Source organism: Eurosta solidaginis, unplaced genomic scaffold (genome assembly GCF_040869045.1).
Source record: "Eurosta solidaginis isolate ZX-2024a unplaced genomic scaffold, ASM4086904v1 ctg00001072.1, whole genome shotgun sequence".
Taxonomy (NCBI): Eukaryota; Metazoa; Arthropoda; class Insecta; order Diptera; family Tephritidae; genus Eurosta; species Eurosta solidaginis.
The window spans coordinates 455,041-476,668 of NW_027136959.1; the positions used below are offsets into that span (position 1 = coordinate 455,041).

General features: G+C 40.5%; 1 pseudogene; it reads left to right on the plus strand.

Annotated features, from left to right (window-relative positions):
- The first annotated feature begins 7,188 nt into the window (after positions 1-7,188).
- On the plus strand, positions 7,189-8,122 carry LOC137235863 (forkhead box protein K2-like; annotated as a pseudogene).
- The last annotated feature ends 13,506 nt before the right edge of the window (positions 8,123-21,628 follow it).

Sequence of the window (21,628 nt, forward strand, 5' to 3'; positions counted from 1 at the left end):
CCAGCACATTTGCTGCAAGCTACTTTATTCGTGCACTCAGCTGCTTTGTGCTTATATCCCAGACATTTAAAACACCTCAGAACACTTATATGCTCGTAAGCGACGCAAGTATCCCACTCTATATATAGTTTCTTTTGTTGCAACACATTATCGAATGTTACTGCATCTGTTTCCACTAACGCAATATAGCTTACTTCTCTACGATTGGTATTTTCATACAGTTTTAACACTTTAAAATCCTTTCCGTTACATGAGTCATTTTGTTTAGTTAAGCATTCTACCAAACGCTCATTGCTAACTTTTTCAGTTAAACCAACAATTTTTATTTTCTTTTTTATTTCATCTTTATTTTTTGTTTTCTCTGCTTCGTAATCGTTTCCAATACCTTCTCTTACCTTTAGCTGGACTTTTTCACAGGCGTCTTTATTTTTACATTCTACAATAATCGCACCACTATTTACTTCTTTAACATTTTTAACAAGGCCTTCGGTAGGTTCGACAACTTTTTTTAGAGCTTCCTTGGTTTCCTTAGCTTTTTTGCCCTTCTTTTTCGGTTTAATGACAATTTTGTTCTCATTTACAGAAGCGACCTGAGCATAAGATAGTTTTTCTGGCTGATCATTTGCCACGCGTAAATCGTTAAGCAATTCATTGCTCTTTTTTAATTCATTAGATAAATCTTTTACTATCTCATTCTTCATTGCAATCAATTTTACTTCTATGTTATGCTCTAAAAATGAGTTGAAGTCCGTAATAATGCTACTTTTAATCTGGGAGAATTTATTACAAAATATCTGCTCGACTATCTGTTTAATATCAACGGCTTTCATTTTTGTTTCTTCACATTTATTAATCAAATGTTTGATTTCCACAAATTTAGTATTGGTATCCGATAATGCACATACATTACAGAACCATTTTATGTTCATATTATCTTCTATTATCTTTTTTTCATTTCTGTTAATATTACTGCATTTCAAGCAGAAACTATAGCCACACCCACCAGAGCATGCTACTATGTCATCTACCTGAAGCAGTTTCGCAGTACATTCTTTGCACTCTGCTGGCATTGTAAATGTATATCTTTATAAGAAAATGTAAAAGATATGCAACTTTACATGGCAACTTTGTGATACACAACTTTAAATATTCGCAAAACTGGTTTGAAAAAATAACCTAAAAAATATGTATAAATATATATTTTTCTAACGTGATGGCAGCCCTGTTTTAGGCTGACACTGTTCACTCTTTTATGTCTTCCACTTGCCCTTTCTATCATTCACCTTTGTAAACAAATTCAATGCTTATCAGGCGCTAATTTTCGCGCTAAGTTAATGATAGCAAAGAAAAGTCAAAAACACAAAATAATGAGCACAATTAGTAGCGACAGTATAGCAACAAAGCGGCTTGACAGGTGGTTGATGTTCTCACCCGTACTCAGCGTATCAGCAGGCGTTTGTGTGAAAGTGTGCTTGGCGATGTTTGCAGCGCGCCGACTGCGGTAATGGCAGCACAGCAGATAGCTTTTGCAAATTACTAACCACCTATGTAAATACTCCACTCTCCCAAACTATGTTTTTAGATTTGTCCACTTGAATACAGCTTCCCGCACCTGTTGTTAGATGTTGTACGTTTTTTTTTAGCGCTTTTGTATGTTGTTTACTATTTTTTTGTTTAATAAAAACACGGAGCACGTATCAAAACGACCGTCTTGTTCTTCTCTTCTTCTGGCGACGCCATCAGAGCAAGAAACGAGATTCGCGAAGCATTACACTCAGCTGGCTTTCCATTGCGCAAGTGGACATCAAATTGTGAAGAAATCCTTCAGGACATCCCCAAAACGGATCTGCTCAGCGAGGACTTCCTAGCGTTTGAAGAGGCTAGCTCGGTGAAGGCACTCGGAATACGATGGAACGCGCATTCAGACATGTTTTACTTCACCGCAGGAGCTTTAGAGAGTGGCGAGAACATCACCAAACGCGTAATCCTATCCGCTATAGCCAAACTTTTCGACCCTTTAGGCTGGCTTGCACCAATGGTCATAGTGGCAAAAATACTAAAGCAGCATATCTGGTTAGAGGGCACCGGGTGGGACGAACCTGTCTCCCCAACTATCTTAGAACGGTGGGAAAATTTCACCCAACACTATAACGAAATAGATAACATTAGGATACCGCGATGGGTAAATTTTACGCCCGAGGACGACATCGAAATACATGGTTTTTGCGATGCATCGGAAAAGGAATATGCAGCAGCAATCTACATGCGCGTAAAAAGGGATGATAAAATTTTCACAAATCTCTTGCTAGCCAAAACCCGAGTAGCCCCAGTGAAAACCATCTCACTACCACGTTTAGAACTTTGCGGTGCCGTGCTGCTCGCAGAAATCATGGAATCAATATTCCGAAACATTAATTTGGGGCCAGCAAAAGTTCACCTCTGGACGGATTCAACCATCGTACTCGCATGGATAAGAAAACCGCCCTGTTCCTGGTCAACCTTCGTCGCACACCGAATCACTAAGATCATCGATATGGTCGGTAGAAAGGACTGGCTTCACGTGGACTTGGAATCTAATCCAGCGGATCTAGGAAGCAGAGGACTACTTGCATCAGAGTTGGTCAACAATTCGTTGTGGTGGCAGGGACCTTCTTGGCTGCAAGAAGACAATTCCCACTGGTCAGCACAAGAGACCGAATACAAAACGTCTGTTGAGGAGAAGAGGGCAAAAACATATGCCACGACAAGGGTAGATCAGGTAGATATTCTCAACCGTTTTTCAAATTTACCCAGGGCTTTAAAGGTTCTATCCTATGTTAGGAGATTTTATAAACGAACTCACCCAAAAACTAAAGCAATGTTCCACGCAAGGTCGTGTATAATCTCAGCCGATGAGATTAAGGCAACGACTCAAGCATTAATACGAGTCTGCAAGAAACAATTTTACTCGACAGAATATTTAAAATTGAAAAATAGGGAACCTATCGATCGAAAGAGTGAAATACTGTCACTCAACCCATATATCGACAAAGATGATATTATTAGAACAGGGGAGCGTCTAGGGGCGTCAAAAGACATGTCATACAACGAGCGTCATCCGATCATCTTGCCTTACAATTGTAGGCTGTCTCGCCTTACAGTTATGATGGCTCATCATGACTCCCTTCATGGCGAGAACCAGCTCATGCTCCGTCTCATCCGAACCCAATACTGGATACCGAATGTCAAGACCATGATCAGAGCCGTCATCCACAATTGCAAAACCTGCATTATTCAGCGAAAGCAGGCACAGTCCCAACTTATGGGTACCCTTCCCTGCGAACGGACTACTTTTACCCGCGCGTTCGCCTATACCGGGGTAGACTTTGCGGGGCCTTTCGACATCAAAAGCTACCGCGGTAGAGGATGTCGACTGTCAAAAGGCTACGTATGCCTTTTTATCTGTTTCTCCACTAAGGCCATTCACTTAGAGGCCACTAGTGACCTCAGCACCCCATGCTTTCTCGCAGCCTTCTCGCGTTTTATCGCGAGAAGAGGATGTCCGAAGAACATCTACTCCGACAATGGTACAAACTTTGTCGGAGAGTCAAGATCTTTACGATCCGAAGTTAAAGCCTTCCTGGCAGAAAGCCGAGACAAGAAAGTCTCCAAGTACAGCCAGCAAGGATTAACTTGGCATTTTATTCCCGCCGCCGCTCCACATATGGGCGGCCTGTGGGAAGCGGGATTGAAGAGCTTCAAAAGCCACTTCAAAAAGGTCGCGTCTCCCCATAAGTATACTATGGAGGAGTTCCAAACACTTTTGTGCCAGATTGAGGCGTGCCTAAATTCGCGCTCTCTTAGTCCAGGGTCAAATGACCCAACGGATCTGGAACCACTAACCCCAGGACATTTCCTAACCGGCAGCCACCTGCTGGCTCGCTGTCCTCAAAGAGGACAACTTATCTCCCTACGAATGGAGGTTAGGTCGAGTCGTCAATGTACACCCCGGCGAAGATAACCGAGTTCGCGTAGTTGACCTCATAACAGAGAAGGGTCAAGTCAGACGACCTTTGGTCAAACTGATCCTTCGTCCAACGGAGGAGATGTATTGCGAGAAGGCCAAGAGCTCCTCATAACAATCCCTCCGTTTCTCTCCCTCCTTTCCGAACTCCACCTCCCTATCAATAATCCACCAAAAACCCAGCTCTCGTTCACCCGAAACGAGGCCAACCAATAACCTACCGCAGATCCGCTATCTGCCAAAGAACATAAAGGCGTTCGGCCTATTTTATTTACAATTTTCAAGAAGCAACCCCAATTCACTTGTCATCCCATTACGACTTCTTCATCAGCTGGCTTTTCGGGAGCTGAGCGTTGAACTCGAGTCTCCAACATTCGTATCGGTGCAAGCCTTTTTGGCTGCTAAGCCATATGAACAGAAAAGCCTACCGCAGAAGTGAAAACTCATCTGCCCCAGATATTAGCATTGGTTTATAATTTTAGAAATCCGAATTAAGCCAGTCCAAATATTTAAGAAAAGCACCTGACTATTCCAAACTTCGAAAGAAAACCCCCACAACTTTCAAATAATTTTGGAATTCTACGCATTCAGCTTAATAGCGCATTAATTTTGCGTGCAAGGAAATGCATGCATGCCTAAATGCCATCCGACTGCATGCAGCGTCGAAACATTGGTTTTTGTATAAATTTAAGAAATATTAGAAATATTTTTGGGCGCGTATTAAAAGTCGACCTTCTGTTCTACTAATCTCGTATGTCCGGACGATTTGTCTCCATTTGAGAATTTGGAGGATGTGTTTTGTAGGTGGAATATTATGCCTATTCGGACCTCGTGAGGTAGTATCAAAGAACGTATTCCGAATATTCTAAATTCACGGTTTATCCGGAACGCCTCCATGAATACTTAACGGAAGAGTGCTTTCCGAACTTTCAGAATAAAAAGGTGAATACTCCCTGTGTAACAGGACCGCACAAAAGCTTCACTCTTCTGTCAAAATCAAATTTATAACTACCAAAGATACTTGTCTACTACCATTTCACTGAAGGGGATTGAATTATTCCCCGGTTCCCTACTTCGTATAAGTAACCCGTCCAGATTGCACATCGAAGAACAAACCTCTAGTAATTGAATCAAACTCACCCACTCACTGAGACTGGTTAAAGCTGTTGCTGCCACACTAAGAGGTTGTTTCGGCGGCACCCAATAAAACTTCCAATATACCCACAATGCTTGAAGTTACGCCGTGCTCCTTAGATCCATTGGATCCAACAGCACAATTGACTATTCTTGAAATTGAAGCAATTTTTTCATGCACTTAGACGTTTACTTGCGAGTAGTTGAATATGCCGCATTTTCAACTTTACCAGGCTTCCGCGAAATTATTGGCCCTTAAATTGTAGCCGCTCTACGCCGTAAAGGTTTGGCAGTGACATATGCTGCAATCGATATGATAAACTCACTATTGCATTCAGTGAATCATTAACTGCTAATGATCATTGCAACAACAAGTTTTTTCAATTAGAAGAAAAGTTTTCTAAGCGGGGTCGCCCCTTGGCATTGTGTGGCAAGCGCTTCGCGCGTAATTCTGCCATGAGAAGCGCTCAAAGAGGGCTCATCTGCCTTGCAGATGCTGTTCAGAGTCGGCTCAAAAGAAGAGGAGCACGACACAAATTGAGAGAGAAGATCGGATTAGAATCTCTTCCGAGGTTATCGTGCCTTACATTATTTATGTCTATAATTGCGCATTTCACGAGAGAGTATTCATGCACAATTTTAAGATTTGGATTGTTTTCATGGTTTCCACTATAAAATTTGACCGCATACGGCTAATAGGATACCTTTGAATTGCCAAAATTATTTCTTAGCAAACGGCTCTTAATACCGAACGGTGATTACTCGAAATTGCATTTCATTAACATTTGCGCTATTAAATAAGAAAACCTTATAAAATATTCGACTTCATACTCTGGCCCACGGTGTCACTAAACTCCCGTTATTTAAACCCTAGGGAAGAGGCTTTCCTCAGTCTCTAAAAGGGCCTGCGACCTTTGTGGAGCTGTCGTTGTTGAATTTGTTTGTCCAGATTTTTTAGGATCATAACCATAAGAATATTGATGCAATCACTTAACCTGCTCCTCCAGCAAAACTTAACGCTAAATTTAAAATCAAAAATATATAGTGAAGCTTCACACGATATAACAATTGCGAATGATGTGGCAAAACATTTTAATATATTATCAGCATATTTAACAACGACAGCAACAATTAGGCCACCACCAGCTTTTTAAAATATTAAATACCCAATAAATAAATCACAACCTAAGAAGAAACCATCTTTCAAAATTTGACGTCCATCATTAACGAAACATGTTAGTATACCGAATGGTGTACTCAATAAACTTCATCGTACATTACGCATCCCTACCGAAAAGGGAGCAAGAGAGCCCATATATATCACCAACTGGTGAATAGTGCGCTTGCTGAGGAGTTAAAAGAAATTCACGCATTCTCACAGAAATCATATACACCCGAAGAGTGGGAAAAGGTGTCACAAACATCACAATAATTATAATACAATACAAAAGCAACAGCTAAATTTAAAAGGCTGAAACAGTGGTAACAAAGAGCTGTGTATTTGCAGATAGATATCGTTACTGTAAACTCTCGGCTACTGAAAAATGAAAGTTTACTAGCTACTGCATGCACACCCATACATACCTTATGTATATCTATGACAAAAATCAAATGCGCAATAAAATACGCATGTGCAACAGGGTTGGAGTAGCTTAACTTTAAAAGAGAGTAACAAATTTAGAAGCGTTCATATAAAATAGAAGCTTTTGTATTTATGCATATATTTGTACAGTAGTGATAACCGATCTACAAACCAAAAGTCAACAGGTAACCTAATTAACATACAATATACGAATACACTGCTTTTACTTAACACAATCCAATCAAAATCGTAACGTGGCGAACCCGATCCCCATAGTGTGTTGAAAAACAGTATTGGATTGTTGGTGTATGAAGTAACAAGCCAGTTGTTTGCGATCGCTATATTTTCAAAAAGCAGCTTATTCTTAACGTATATTGTATGTAGCACGAGAATTAGCAAATAACCGAATATCACCGAGCAACGTTTTTGCTTGTTTGACTTAAGTGAATTATTTAAGCACGACCCAACAATGAAACAGTTTGGAATTATTGCACCTGGTAAAGTTATTTTACATTGCGAGCATGCTGTTGTATATAAAAAGCCAGCTTTAGCTGCTTGTGTTGGTATTGGCACAAGATTGCAATTTCGTCCAGAACCCGAAACAAATGTGGGTTTATTTCATTTGGATACATTGAATTTCGCTTTCGGAATTCAATTGCAGCAGTTTAATGATTTTGTAAATGACTTTCGCATCAAGATGAACCAGGCAAATGTAGCTTTTGGCGTATTGATCCCGATAGTGGCGCAAAATTGATTGATCATAGCTATAAGAAGTGTCGTCAACGATAATATGGTATAGCTATGCTCAATTGATTGTGCAGGCAATATCGGCAGCGCCGGATAAACAATTGACATTATCGGGAATTTATTCATTTATTGTAAAACATTAACCATATTATCGTAAAGAAACCAATAAAGGTTGGCAAAATTCTGTACGCCATAATCTCAGTTTGAACAGGTATTTCATTAAAGTTGCACGCTCTCAAGATGAACCAGGCAAATGTAGCTTTTGGCGTATTGATCCCGATAGTGGCGCAAAATTGATTGATCATAGCTATAAGAAGCGTCGTCAACGCAGCAGCCAGGGCTTTCGTCCATCGTATGGCATGCCACGTTGGACACCAGTCTCACCGAGTCACATGGATAACTCTCGTGAGAGTTTACCATTGCAGGATGTCGTTTTACAATCGGGTCCTGGATCGCCGGGCATGTCAATTGAGCAGGGTGCTGCTGATGGTGATCTTATGTACAACAATACTACTCAGAATGTGCATCAACCGACGGCAAACAATTCTCACAATCAATACAAAAGCAGCGGTAGCCCATACTATGTTTCAAATCAAAATTCAGCTATGTCCGGTGGCAGCACCATCAACACCTTAACAACAACAACAACACAATGACATTGGCATTATAAGCAGTAATAATAGCAGTGGAAATGTTTTTGGTGCATGATTGCACTAAAACGTAATCACGCATTGGCAGCTGGCGCTCAGCAGCATCAGCAGCAACAACAACAACAGCATCATCATCAACAAAAAGTGCAGGCACTGCATCCGGACATTATTTAGGAGGAGATGCCAACAGATCATATTGGCAATATGAAAACGGGTGATGAATATATACTGGGTGGTAATAACAACGGTTGTGGTGGTGGTGTTGGGGTAGCAGCAGCTCCAGTGATGCTGCCAAGCGCCCTAAATATATATCTGAAGTACTCTGATGTGTTGCGGTTGCCGTTAAGTTTTCTCCTGCTAATGTTTGCAAGTAATGTGAAAAAAAAAAATTTTTAAATCAACAATGCAGTAATTTTCTTACCATTCTTGATGAGTGGAACCCTCACGCACTTACAAATGGCAGAGTTAGGATGTTTTGGCTTCAACACCAACTTTTTCGAGTACGATGCCTTTGGCATGAGATGCTCCATCAAAAGGATTAGCTTTCCATCTTGTTCTAAAATGCGCCTTTTCGTAATCTTTATCAGCCCAACGCTGATCGCGGCGATGATTCACATGCTTCCTGGCTGTGCGAAGACCTCTTGGCTTGCCCATAATTTTTAAACTATCTCAAGCAATGTTAATTTTTCCTTTATGACTTACTACTCCAGGCCACGCCGTAGTAAAAAATGAAATGAAAGAACGGAAAATCACTTGATACATTTCCCGTTGTTTCAATTCATAGGAATTTTACATTCTATACACGGGTATGTATGAATGTGCGTTTTTTGCCTTTGCCTTTGGTATGCTGGTACCAGTGAGCGGAATTCTAAAAAGGGAATGGTAGTAGACGAAAAAATGAAAATAATAAGTAGTTGGTAGTTTTTACCAAGAAAACAACAGCTACAGTTCATATTTGTACCAAACAATTAATAATGCATTTTAAAACAAATAACGCGCATTTCAAGGAATTGACACCTTTAAAACACGTAAACAAGCCAAAATTACATGTACCTTTGTATATACCTACTTAGCTTATGCCTATACGATACTCACTTTTTTCCTGTATCGTGAGTGTGAATTACTGACAAACATGTACCAAAACGTCTAATCACAGAAAGAATATTCCAAAGTTCCCAAAAATACTGCCACCAAATAACCGATTTCGGCATGTTATCCTTTACGTAAAACTTTTTATTTTCGTTCAAATTATTCACAAAAAAAAAAAAACAAAACTGAGAGAAATAGCGCAGATCATATTTGCGTGCTCAGTTACTATATTTATCTCATCAAAAATTCATTTCTTGTTTAAAGTTGTTCACAAATTTTTGAAAAATTTACTGATTTTAATCAGTATCCCCTCCTAATGTTAGTTGGGTGGGCTTGGCAATTAGACACTTTAAAATGATCGCAGGATACGTATCCTGAAATATTAGCAGAATCTAAGTCTTGGCGGCAGAAGTAGTAGAAGCAGTAGAAAATGAGAATGGGTCAGAAAAGTTAGTAAACCTACCAATGCGGTAAAGTCCGTGCACTAACTGTCCATATACTTATACCAACGTATGTACATATATATGCCGAGTTTAAATGTACATTATATTAGGGATGCATAAAAAGATGCAAACGGGTACCCAAAAATCTCGAGTCTGAGGAATCGGTATCGGAGCCAAATACCCTTCGGGAACCGTGCCTTTTGATAAAGGCCATCAATAAAACAAGACTACAAGAGTACTTGGGATAAGTTGAACAAATAAGCGGAGGGTAACACCAACAAATAAAAAATTTTACATTTTATAAATCTCTCCCCTCTTCCAAAACAAACATATTTTTTCTTTATTGGCAGACAATTTTGCTGTCCAGACATTTTTTTTGCGGCGGGCAGGAAAGTTGTTGGTTTTTAGCACCAACAACACAAATAACAGCGACTCAAAAGAACCCACACTATACACTTTCTACCCGGGTCGGTACCAGAATGTACGAACCGAAAAATCGTAAATGCTCATTTTTCTGCAGCACTAGTGTGCCCGTGGCTAACTAAAACGCTACCGGGCGACACAAAATAAACAGAATAAGGCACTAAAGACACAGGCACATAACGTGCGTGGAAAGAGGCCGTGCACATGATGTGCGCCAAATATGAATATTTTTATACTGCTACAGATGTTTGCCCCCTACGCAAGCGCTACTAAAATATCCCAAATCTCAACAATACAATTAGGGACCACTCGCCCCTGCACTTTGACAATGACCCGACCCATTGAAACCTATTTCACTCCTTTCAAAAAAATGGGTCGTTTTGCCGCTTTAAAACGTAATGCTTCCACGAACGCAGCGCGTTATTCGTCGGAATGTCGAGTGTGTCTTGAGCGACACCCTATCCGCTTGTGCCCAGCCTTTCGGGCGAAAAGGCCAGAAGAGCGCATCTACGTAACCATTCGCGAAAGCTACTGCGGAAATTGTCTGGCGCCTGATCACCGCTCTAACGCGTGCCCGAGCCAAGGGCGATGCAAACGGTGCGGCGAGAAGCACCACACGATGCTGCACATCGCCTCGATCGACGAAGAGGTACAGCTACTCCGAGAAGCCCGCTCCAAGCAATGGAGCGTCCAAGTGGAAGAGGAGCTAGACTCACCCCGAGAGCGGATAGACGACTCGATTTCTTTATATGCGTCGGACGCTGGAACGGAGACTGGACCTCTTCGTCCACCCTGAAACCACGATGCCAGCCGGACCGGAGCGGAGACGCGGTCTCTTCGCCCGACCACACCACCAACAGTCAAGTCATTTCGACCTCGATTGCAGCATGAGATGAAGCGGCTCCAACAAGGGACAGTGACAGCACACCGCCATACATATAACGGCCGAGCGGAGACCCGGTCTCTTCGCCGGCAAACCAGGAACCCCCAACGGAGACGATATTCGCGCGAGCGCAGAGCGGAGACAAGGCCTCTTCGCCTGCAACAACGACATCACACCCATCATCAGCCGCAGGACCGCCGCAACGGATCCGGATCGTTACAACTCACCACAGTGTCCGCCTTCCGGGCAGGGCTCCTAGCCCCGCATTCAGCTGCCACCGCCACCATGATACCGACGGTAGCGATCACCCCCACCGCGGTCGTGAAAATAGAAGCAGGGGGGCGGTTACACCTCGTTCGCGCCTTAATCGATGGATGCTCCCCCACCACAGTGATTGTGGATGAGCTCGCCGAGGAGCTCCAACTTCCTACCAGCAACATTGGCGGGCAAGCAGGATGTCTGCTGCGTATCCGAGGAAGACACGGACAGAACAAAAGGATTGCGACCCATGCTGCGGTCTTATCCAATTTTCGGCGCATGACACCCACGACCAGCATCGACAGCGCTATCGCAGCCCCGTACGCACATCTCCGTCTGGCGGATCCGCATATCCATGCATCCGCGCTGATCCGCCTCATCCTAGGAACAGATGTATATGCGGAAATAATATTACCAGGGATTCTGCCCACGACGTTTGGCCCTTTGCTGGCTCAGAGTACCATCTTCGGTTGGGTGCTCTCGGGCACAACCAAGGCCTAACAGCAAAATGTTCGGTAACGACCGAAACAAATGAATTTTTTTATACTTTGTTATTTTTATTGAATTTTGGTGTACACAGTTGCAAAAGACTTGCATTGTGAATTCGTACCAGCGAAAAATCGTTCGATTCCTCCATTGCCATACCTACGTGTCAAATAATAGCTGACAGGGAGAACGGCAGTCGCGAATGGCCAGATAAGGGAATAAAGGTTTGTTTTTCTTTTGCTCGCCGTTATTAAATTGAAGTGCCATGAATTGTACATTGGTTTCAAATCAGCTTTCTTTTTGATTTGTATACCGAAAATCATACTACATATTAATATTCATTTCTAAAATCAAGTTTATAGATTAAATTCAAACCACCAGCTATGCAGGCATTTTAAAATATGTAAATAAAGCAATATACCACCGGTGAGCTAATGATTTAGGTAATTGAACAACAGTTGAACAGGTGATCGAAGCTGTTTACTATTGTGAACATTTCTATCAAACCTTCGCCACTTGTATGAATTCACAATGGAGGTGTGCGTTTAAAATCTTGTATCATCACAATAAGTTATTTTTTATTGAATTTTCTTCATACAAAATTCTATGCTTGTTCATTTCCAATGAATTTGTAATAAACGGCAAGAAATATGAACACGTATATCTTCTTCCTTCTTTTCGCAATCCCTAGCTCTAGGCAAACCTGGCTCAGGCCTTAAACCATAACGGGAAAATTGGCGAATGACCGAGGCAGCAGCAAACAAGCTCGCACACTGCGCGAACCATTTTGCGTGCCGCCAAGCCGGCGGACTGGCCGGCGTTATGTTAAGTTAGATATAATTAGTTATACGTTTTTTATTTTTTCTTCTCTTCTTCACGGTCGGTGATCCTTGGCGGACTGTGATGTTGCGTACCGCAAGGGAGCGGCATGTTTTGGCCCAATGCCTAACTTTTACCTGATTGACGGCGCCCCTCCCTAACGTTTTAATGATATTTCCAGCCACCCACACTCACGCCGCATTTGTGTGCATGCATGCACATGCATGTGTGTGCAGGTTGTCAGCACCCATGCACGTATATGTGGGGGTTGTTGTGTGTGTGGCTTTTTTCTCCTCCTTAATATCAGAGGACCTTTTCGCGGCTTAGGGGTTGTCATCAACGGGACAACCGGCCTCTTTCTCGATTGACCGCCAAGCAGTTCACATCGCACAGGATCACCATCGTCAAGTTATACGCAAAGGTAATATTGTATCCTCTTTATATTTCCTTACACTCTAATTAAATATTATTTTATAACGAGGAATTCCTCTTGTGTTCTTTTATTTTCTTTCGAGTGCACTATCAACGCGAGATCGGCCCGTGTGCGCCTACCCACTGCCGGTTTCAGACGCACCCAGGCCGAACACCGTCCTTCGCCATATGTTTTGGTAAAATTTGCGTTCGTTATTCCTGGTGGCTAGCAGCACAAGCTCACGCCTTTCTGCCTTTTTCTTCCTTAAAACAGGTGTGAGTGTCGAGTTGCGAAGTCATTGACAGTCTGTTGCGATAGCAGCTTTTTGACGTCTAACTTTCCTTGTGTTTTTTGTTCCTTGGTTTTAGCCGCTCAGAGGCGGGCGCGTATTTTGGCTGCGACGAGATAATGGTCCCAGTCGATGTTGGGTCCTTGTCGTCCGTCTATGACAAAATGATAGATCTGATCGATTGTATTTCGATTCGATAATTAAATAATTGGATTTCTCAAATACATTTTTTCATTCGATGATCAGTAATTATCAGCAAATGTTAAAGATGCCGGTTTTTTTTCATATACAAAGTATCGTCTCTAGGGTGTAATCTCGTTGTGGAAGCTCGAAATAATGGCCGAGTCACAATGCACTATTTCATATAGGTGCGTTCAATGCAATCTAATGTATTACAGTAACATCGCCACAATCACGCAATATGTTGGACTTGTAAATATCGAAGAACTTCAGACTTAGCAGTTATGACTTATTTCGGCTTGCCCATTGACGACCAAGATGAATTCAAAAACTTTACAACAAAGGATGAGAAAGCAATGGCAAAAGGCAATGATAGCGATGATAGTGTGCAGTCAGTGCGCTTGGCAAAGGAGCTTTCAACTAGCCCGAAAAAATAACTAACGTTAGAACGAACAACGAGCTAGGGAGCTTAAAAGAACCTTCTGACAATATCGGACAGTATTAAGAGCTATGCAGCGCTTGTGACCAGTGGTTGGCCCAACCAACAGTTCACAGGCGAAAAATTTGCTGCAACCGCATCGAAGAGGAAGAAGCCTCAAGAGGCAAGAGGCAGCGTTCGACTGAACCTGCAAGCCTAAGAGGCAGAAGGAGGGAAAATGTCCCAATCCAAAAACTCAAAGGCGAACTAGCCGGAATTAGAGGAACCAAACCTCAAAATCTGCCAAGCGGATCAAAGAAGGAAATATAAGTACCGGAAAGCCGTGTAATTCAAAAGCCGTAATACAGGAAGAGGGAGGCAATAAGGGCTTGAGATACAAAGCACATATGTTAGTAAGCTTAAGGGAGATAACGATCAGGCTCCAGCTTACTCGATGATACTAAAGGAAGCTAACGCTGCGACTCCGCTTTTGATCGAGAGAAGAAGATGAATGAAGTTGCGAAGCAGTCCCTGGCTGTAGCACTACTAGAATGCAGCGTTCCCAATGAGCAGATGTCAACCGAAAGGTGGAGATCCGTAGAAGGGAAGCTTACTAGTATCATGATCAAAATGATGCGAATAGAGAGATCTTCCCTGTTATGCTGCAGATGGACGGTTGAATAATTATAGAATGGCCAAGAATAATATTTGAAGGTTGCATAAAACAGAACCACGTTCCGCAATCTTGGAGAACGGCTCGAGAAATCTTCATACCGAAAGCGGGAAAAGCCAGTCATCTGCACCCGAAAGGCTACGGGCCTATTAATTTGGTATCTTTTCTGCTCAAAACCCCAGGGATATTAACAGATGTGTATTTAAAATCGAATATGAACGAAGAATTATTCTCTTCAGTTCAACATGCTTACACCAAAGGCAAGTCGATCGACACTGCATTGCTTAGGGTGTTCCTGAATACGAAGAAAAAGCCCTGAAACACCAGGAATATGCCCTAGGTGTTTTTCTGGACATAGCCGGAGGTTTCAACAATGTCTCGAAAAAAGCAAACATGACCAGTCTGAACTCGATTGAAGTTCATCCAGATTTAACAAACTGGATTGGCTCCATGTTAAGCTGCAGAATGATCACATCGCAATGGGTCTATGCGAGGCAACAAAATCTGAAAGAGGGGTTCTATCACCAATGTTGTGGACGCTGGTTATAAATCAATTACTTGTGTGGGTCGACGGAAAACCTGCCAAAGGTACGACATATGCAGATAACTTTTAAGTCATCATAAGCGGCAGATGCCTCAAAGCAACCAGCTCTCTGATGAATCAGACACTTCGAGATGTACAGGCCTGGGCCTCTGGAGTCGGGTTAACCGCCAACGCGGAAAAGACAGCCTCCCCGGTACTGTATGCATGCAAGAGGATGCACGTGGGGCCTACCACCCATAACTCTATCATTAGGTATAAACATACTTCGCAGTTTTCTTATAAAAGATTTTGAAATTAAAAAATAAACCTCTTTATACAAAGTTTTTTATAGTGAATTTATAGTAAATATTTGTAGATATATTTTTTTTGAAGAACTTGGGTGTTCGAAACTTTGCATGTACTACTAAAATATGTATTTCCTAAAAATGTGTCTTCATTAATGACTGCTGTAGTAAACTTGCCTTAAAACCCTTTCCTAAGGCTAAATGCAGGAGCTTAGTGCCCAAAAACAGAAACGTGAATTGGCTCGAAAAATTATGTCAAATAGCTATTTTTCCTAAAAACAAAAAATGCAAAAGAGAATTAGAATCTAAAAGCGCATTTGAGCAGGTTTTCCATGAAAACTGATGGAGACAGATAGGGGGAAAAATTAGGCAAAAGAAAAAGAATAAATTCCAAATGTGGAAAACTTAGAGGACTAAGGAATTTAGGTACAACTGTAAAACGAAAAAAACTAGGCTAAAAGTCAAAAGCCAAAGGGAAATGAAATTAAAAGTTGTACGGCAAAAATCTAACAACACAAGTGTGACAAACCGAAAAGCACTTTGCCCTTTAAAGTTCTTTTTTACTTAAGTATAGGTTAATAAAAAAATTGTTTTTGATTTATCCGCATATTGATAAAGGATTCAAGTTTAGATTTGAGGTCAAGGCCAGAACAATAATTTTTATGATAATTATCGTTTTTTTTTTAATTTTTCTATAATAGAAAAATTGCTATAGCCTAGATTGATCCATTTCGAAGGTTGCTAATCCTTCATCATCAGTTTGCTTTAGCTATTCCTTCTTACCAACTAACTATATCTAATCAGCGGTGTGCCATCTGTTGCAAATCACGGATAATGTTGGATTTTTGTATGTTGTCAATTACATTAATTGACCAAAATTAAAAAACAATTTTTCAACTATGGAAAAATTAAAAAAAAAACAAGAATCAACATAAATGTTATTGTTCTGGCCTTTAGCTCGAATCGAACCTTGAGTCCTTAATAAAAAAAATACGCGAATTCACAAAAAAATCGATGCCAAATACAATATTAGAAAACCTTCAAATTAGTTGTTGTTGGCCTTTGACGGCTGATGTTCCCGTGCCGTCACAAAAATGTTGCAAAAATGTTGTTGTAGCTGTTGCCGCAAGTGGGAATTGGTGTCTCTTAGCGTAGAGACTGAATAGCTAGTGCTGGTGAATAAAGAATGATTTGATGTGGAAGTGTGTAGTTGTTGTTGTTTTGGCGATATGGAGCCAATAAAAAGGATGTTGTCGTTTTTTGCGGAGAAATGGTGTGCTGCCAACGGTGTTGTTGCTGCTGCCTAAATCAAATGTGGTAGTTATTTTTTCCCGCAGTAAAAATTCGTTGTAATTTTTGTTGTTGTTGACGTTGTGCCACCGATACTAAAAAGTGTGGCCGCCAACAAAAAAGTGTTGTTGTTACCGCTGCCTAAATTGCAGGTGGCAGTTGTTGTTTTCGACAATAAAAATGCGTCGTAATTCTTGTTGTTGGCGTTGCCCGCGCCGATAAAAGAAAAATGGTGTAGTTGTTGAGAGCATTGTTTCCCGTCGAAGTGCTGTGCTCAGTTGGTCCTTGCGTGGGCGAAGTGGCCTAGAATTAAATCGGTGGGGTTTACTTTATGAAACTAGAGATTTTAGCTCAAAATATTTCACTAATTTTTGACATCTATACATATATTCATGGGTGCTTTTGTGTTTGCATGGCCGCAGCCGCATTTACACACATCTGTGTATATCTGCATCTTGATTAATGCATTTTGCCTATAAGACTTGCACACCAGATAGCAGATAGTGATTTTGGCTTACCTTGGCTCTTAATTTACCTGCGAAGATTCCAAGGGCTTTTGATTTCGCCCTGCAGTACTTTTTCATCTTCTTCTACTTAATATGGTAGGTGTTACACACATTTTGCAAAGTTTTTTTCTAAAGTTATATTTTGCGTCAATAAACCAATCCAATTACCATGTTTCATCCCTTTTTTCGTATTTGGTATAGAATTATGGAAGAATTTTAGTTTTTCGTTACTTTCGATATCGAAAAAGTGGGCGTGGTCATAGTCAGATTTCGGCCATTTTATACACCAGTACAAAGTAAGTTCAGATAAGTACGTGAACTGTAAAGATATATCGATTTTTGCTCAAGTTATCGTGTTAACGGCCGAGCGGAAGAACAGACGGTCGACTGTGTATAAAAACTGGGCGTGGCTTCAACCGATTTCGCCCTTTTTCACAGAAAACAGTTATCGTCTTAGAATCTAAGCCCCTACCAAATTTTACAAGGATTGGTAAATTTTTGTTCGACTTATGGCATTAAAAGTATCCTAGCCAAATCAAAAGAAAAAGGCCGGAGCTACGCCCATTTTGAAATTTTCTTTTATTTTTGTATTTTATTGCACCATATCATTACTGGAGTCGAATGTTGACATAATTTACTTATATACTGTAAAAATATCAAATTTTTTGTTAAAATTTGACGTTAAACAAATTCTTTTTCAAGTGGGCGTGGTCGTTCTCCGATTTTCCTAATTTTTATTAAGCATACATATAGTAATAGGGGTAACCTTCCTGCCAAATTTCATCATGATATCTTCAACGACTGCCAAATTACAGCTTGTAAAACTTTTAAATTACCTGCTTTTAAAAGTGGGCGTTCCCATGCCCATTGTCCAAAATTTTACCAATTTTCTATTCTACGTCATAAGTTAAACTCACCTACCAAATTTCATCGCTTTATACGTGTTTGGTAATGAATTATCGCACTTTTCGGTTTTTCTAAATTTTCGATATCGAAAAAGTGGGCGTGGTTATAGTCCGATATCGTTCATTTTAAATAGCGATCTGAGATGAGTGCCCAGGAACCTACATACCCAATTTCATCAAGATACCTCAAAATTTAGTCAAGTTATCGTGTTAACGGACAGACGGACGGACGGACGGACATGTCTCAATCAAATTTTTTTTTATACTGATGATTTTGATATATGGAAGTCTATATCTATCTCGATTCCTTTATACCTGTACAACCAACCGTTATACAGTCAAAGTTAATATACTCTGTGAGCTCTGCTCAATTGAGTATAAAAGAACTCCGATAGGTGGCGCATGGATCGAAATATTTAAAAAAATCGTATTTGTGGTCCGATTAGGCTCATATTTGGAACACATATTACATACATGAATGGAAAGCGACATATGAAAAAAATCGCCGTCAGCTGGCGCAAGGATCAAGATATTCAAAAAAATCGTATTTGTGGTCCGATTTGGCTCATATTTGGAACACATATTACATAGAGAAACAGAAATCGCTTTATGGCTTATATTTGGAATAAATATTACATACAGTCTGGTAGAAACGAGAATCATACTCTACAAGTCACTTATCGTACCCGTCCTGCAATATGGTGCAGAAGCATGTACCATGACAGCAGCAGATGAAGCGGCTATGGGAGTGTTCGAGAAAAAAATTTCTTCGAAAGATTTATTGACTTCTACGCGTTGGCGATGGCGAGTACCGAGGAAGATTTAACGATGAGCTGTACAGAATACAACCAACGAGTGAAAGTTTCGCAGTGAAAATGTCAGCTGAAGAATTGAACACAACAACAATCAACTGTGATCAGTGCAAGAAGGCATTGCACATAAGTGGCGATTATGCTTTGTGTCTGACCTGCAGCGGCAAATATCATTTTTCCGCATGTACCACATATCTGAAGCTACATATTTCAACATGAATTCGGAGAATCGCAAGAACTGGAGGTGTCACAAATGCCGCCAACGAACAAAGTCGTCGACTTCGGTCGAATCGGCAACGAAACAACAACAACCACAATAAACAGTATCAAATCCCACATCCCAATCCAAAATCGCATCCCAATCATCAGATGCAGATGAAAATGTCGGTAAAGCCAGTGGAAAAATTGATCGGATGACAATTGCTAACATCAAAACCTAAATGCATGCGGTTAAAACCGAGGTAGAAGAGCTTAAGTCAGACAATAAGGAAATTAAGCGCCTGCTTGAAAATTTATCCAATAAACTTTCGCATTCGCAAAATGAACTTAAACAAGTAAGGAAGGCTAACTTCGGGTGTAACCGAACATTACATACTCAGCTGAGAGCTTTGGAGACAAAATAAGGGAAAATCACCATGTAGGAAAATTAACCTAGGGTAACCCTGGAATGTGTTTGTATGACATGGGTATCAAATGGAAGGTATTAAAGAGTATTTTAAAAGGTAGTGATCATTAGTTCTATAGGTGGACGTCATTTCGGGATATCGCCATAAAGGTGGACCAGGGGTGACTCTACAATGTGTTTTGTACGATATGGGTATCAAATGAAAGGTGTTAATGAGTATTTTAAAAGGGAGTGGGCCTTAGTTTTATATGTGGGAGCATTTCGAGATATCGCCATAAAGGTGGTCCAGGGGTGATTCTCGAATTTGTTTGTACGATATGGGTATCAAATGAAAGGTGTTAATGAGCATTTTAAAAAGGAGTGTGCCCTAGTTCTATAGGTGGACGCCTTTTCGAGATATCGCCATAAAGGTGGACCAGCGGTGACTCTAGAATGCGTTTGTACGATACGCGTATCAAATGAAAGGTGTTAATGATTATTTAAAAGGGAGTGGGCCTTAGTTCTATAGGTGGACGCCTTTTCGAGATATCGCCATAGACGTGGACCAGGGGTGACTCTATAATGTGTTTGTACGATATGGGTATCAAATTAAAGGTATTAATGAGGGTTTTAAAAGGGAGTAGGCCTTAGTTGTATATGTGTATGCGTTTTTCGAGATATCGACCAAAATATGGACCAGGGTGACCCAGAACATCATCTGTCGGATACCGCTAATTTATTTATATATGTAATACCACGATCAGAATTGCTGCCAAGATTCCAAAGGCTTTTGATTTCGCCCTGCAGAACTTTTTCATTTTCTTCTACTTAATATGGTAGGTTTCACACCCATTTTACAAAGTTTTTTTTCTAAATTTATATTTTGCTTCAATAACCCAATCCAATTACCATGTTTCATCCCATTGTTCGTATTTGGTATGGAATTATGGCATTTTTTTCATTTTTCGTAATTTTCGATATCGAAAAAATGGGCGTGGGTCATAGTCGGATTTCGACCATTTTTTATACCAAACAAAGTGAGTTCAGATAAGTACGTGAACTGAGTTTGGTAAAGATATATCGATTTTTGCTCAAGTTATCGCATTAACGGCCGAGCGGAAGGACAGACGGTCGACTGTGTATAAAAACTGGGCGTGGCTTCAACCGATTTCGCCTTTTTCACAGAAAACAGTTATCGTCCTAGAATCTAAGCCCTACCAAATTTCACAAGGATTGGTAAATTTAATTGTTGTTCGACTTATGGCATTAAAAGTATCCTAGACAAATTAAATGAAAAAGGGCGGAGCTACGCCCATTTTGAAATTTTCTTTTATTTTTGTATTTTATTGCACCATATCATTACTGGAGTCGAATGTTGACATAATTTACTTATATACTGTAAACATATCAAATTTTTTGTTAAAATTTGACGTTAAAAAAATTTTTTTTAAAGTGGGCGTGGTCGTTCTCCGATTTTCCTAATTTTTATTAAGCATACATATAGTAATAGGGGTAACCTTCCTGCCAAATTTCATCATGATATCTTCAACGACTGCCAAATTACAGCTTGTAAAACTTTTAAATTACCTGCTTTTAAAAGTGGGCGTTCCCATGCCCATTGTCCAAAATTTTACCAATTTTCTATTCTACGTCATAAGTTCAACTCACCTACCAAATTTCATCGCTTTATACGTGTTTGGTAATGAATTATCGCACTTTTCGGTTTTTCTAAATTTTCGATATCGAAAAAGTGGGCGTGGTTATAGTCCGATATCGTTCATTTTAAATAGCGATCTGAGATGAGTGCCCAGGAACCTACATACCCAATTTCATCAAGATACCTCAAAATTTAGTCAAGTTATCGTGTTAACGGACAGACGGACGGACGGACGGACATGTCTCAATCAAATTTTTTTTTTATACTGATGATTTTGATATGTGGAAGTCTATATCTACCTCGATTCCTTTATACCTGTACAACCAACCGTTATACAGTCAAAGTTAATATACTCTCTGAGCTCTGCTCAATTGAGTATAAAAGAACTCCGATAGGTGGCGCATGGATCGAAATATTTAAAACAAGTAAGGAAGGTTAAGTTCGGGTGTAACCGAACATTACATACTCAGTTGAGAGCTATGGTGACAACATAAGGGAAAATAACCATGTAGGAAAATGAACCGAGGGAAACCCTGG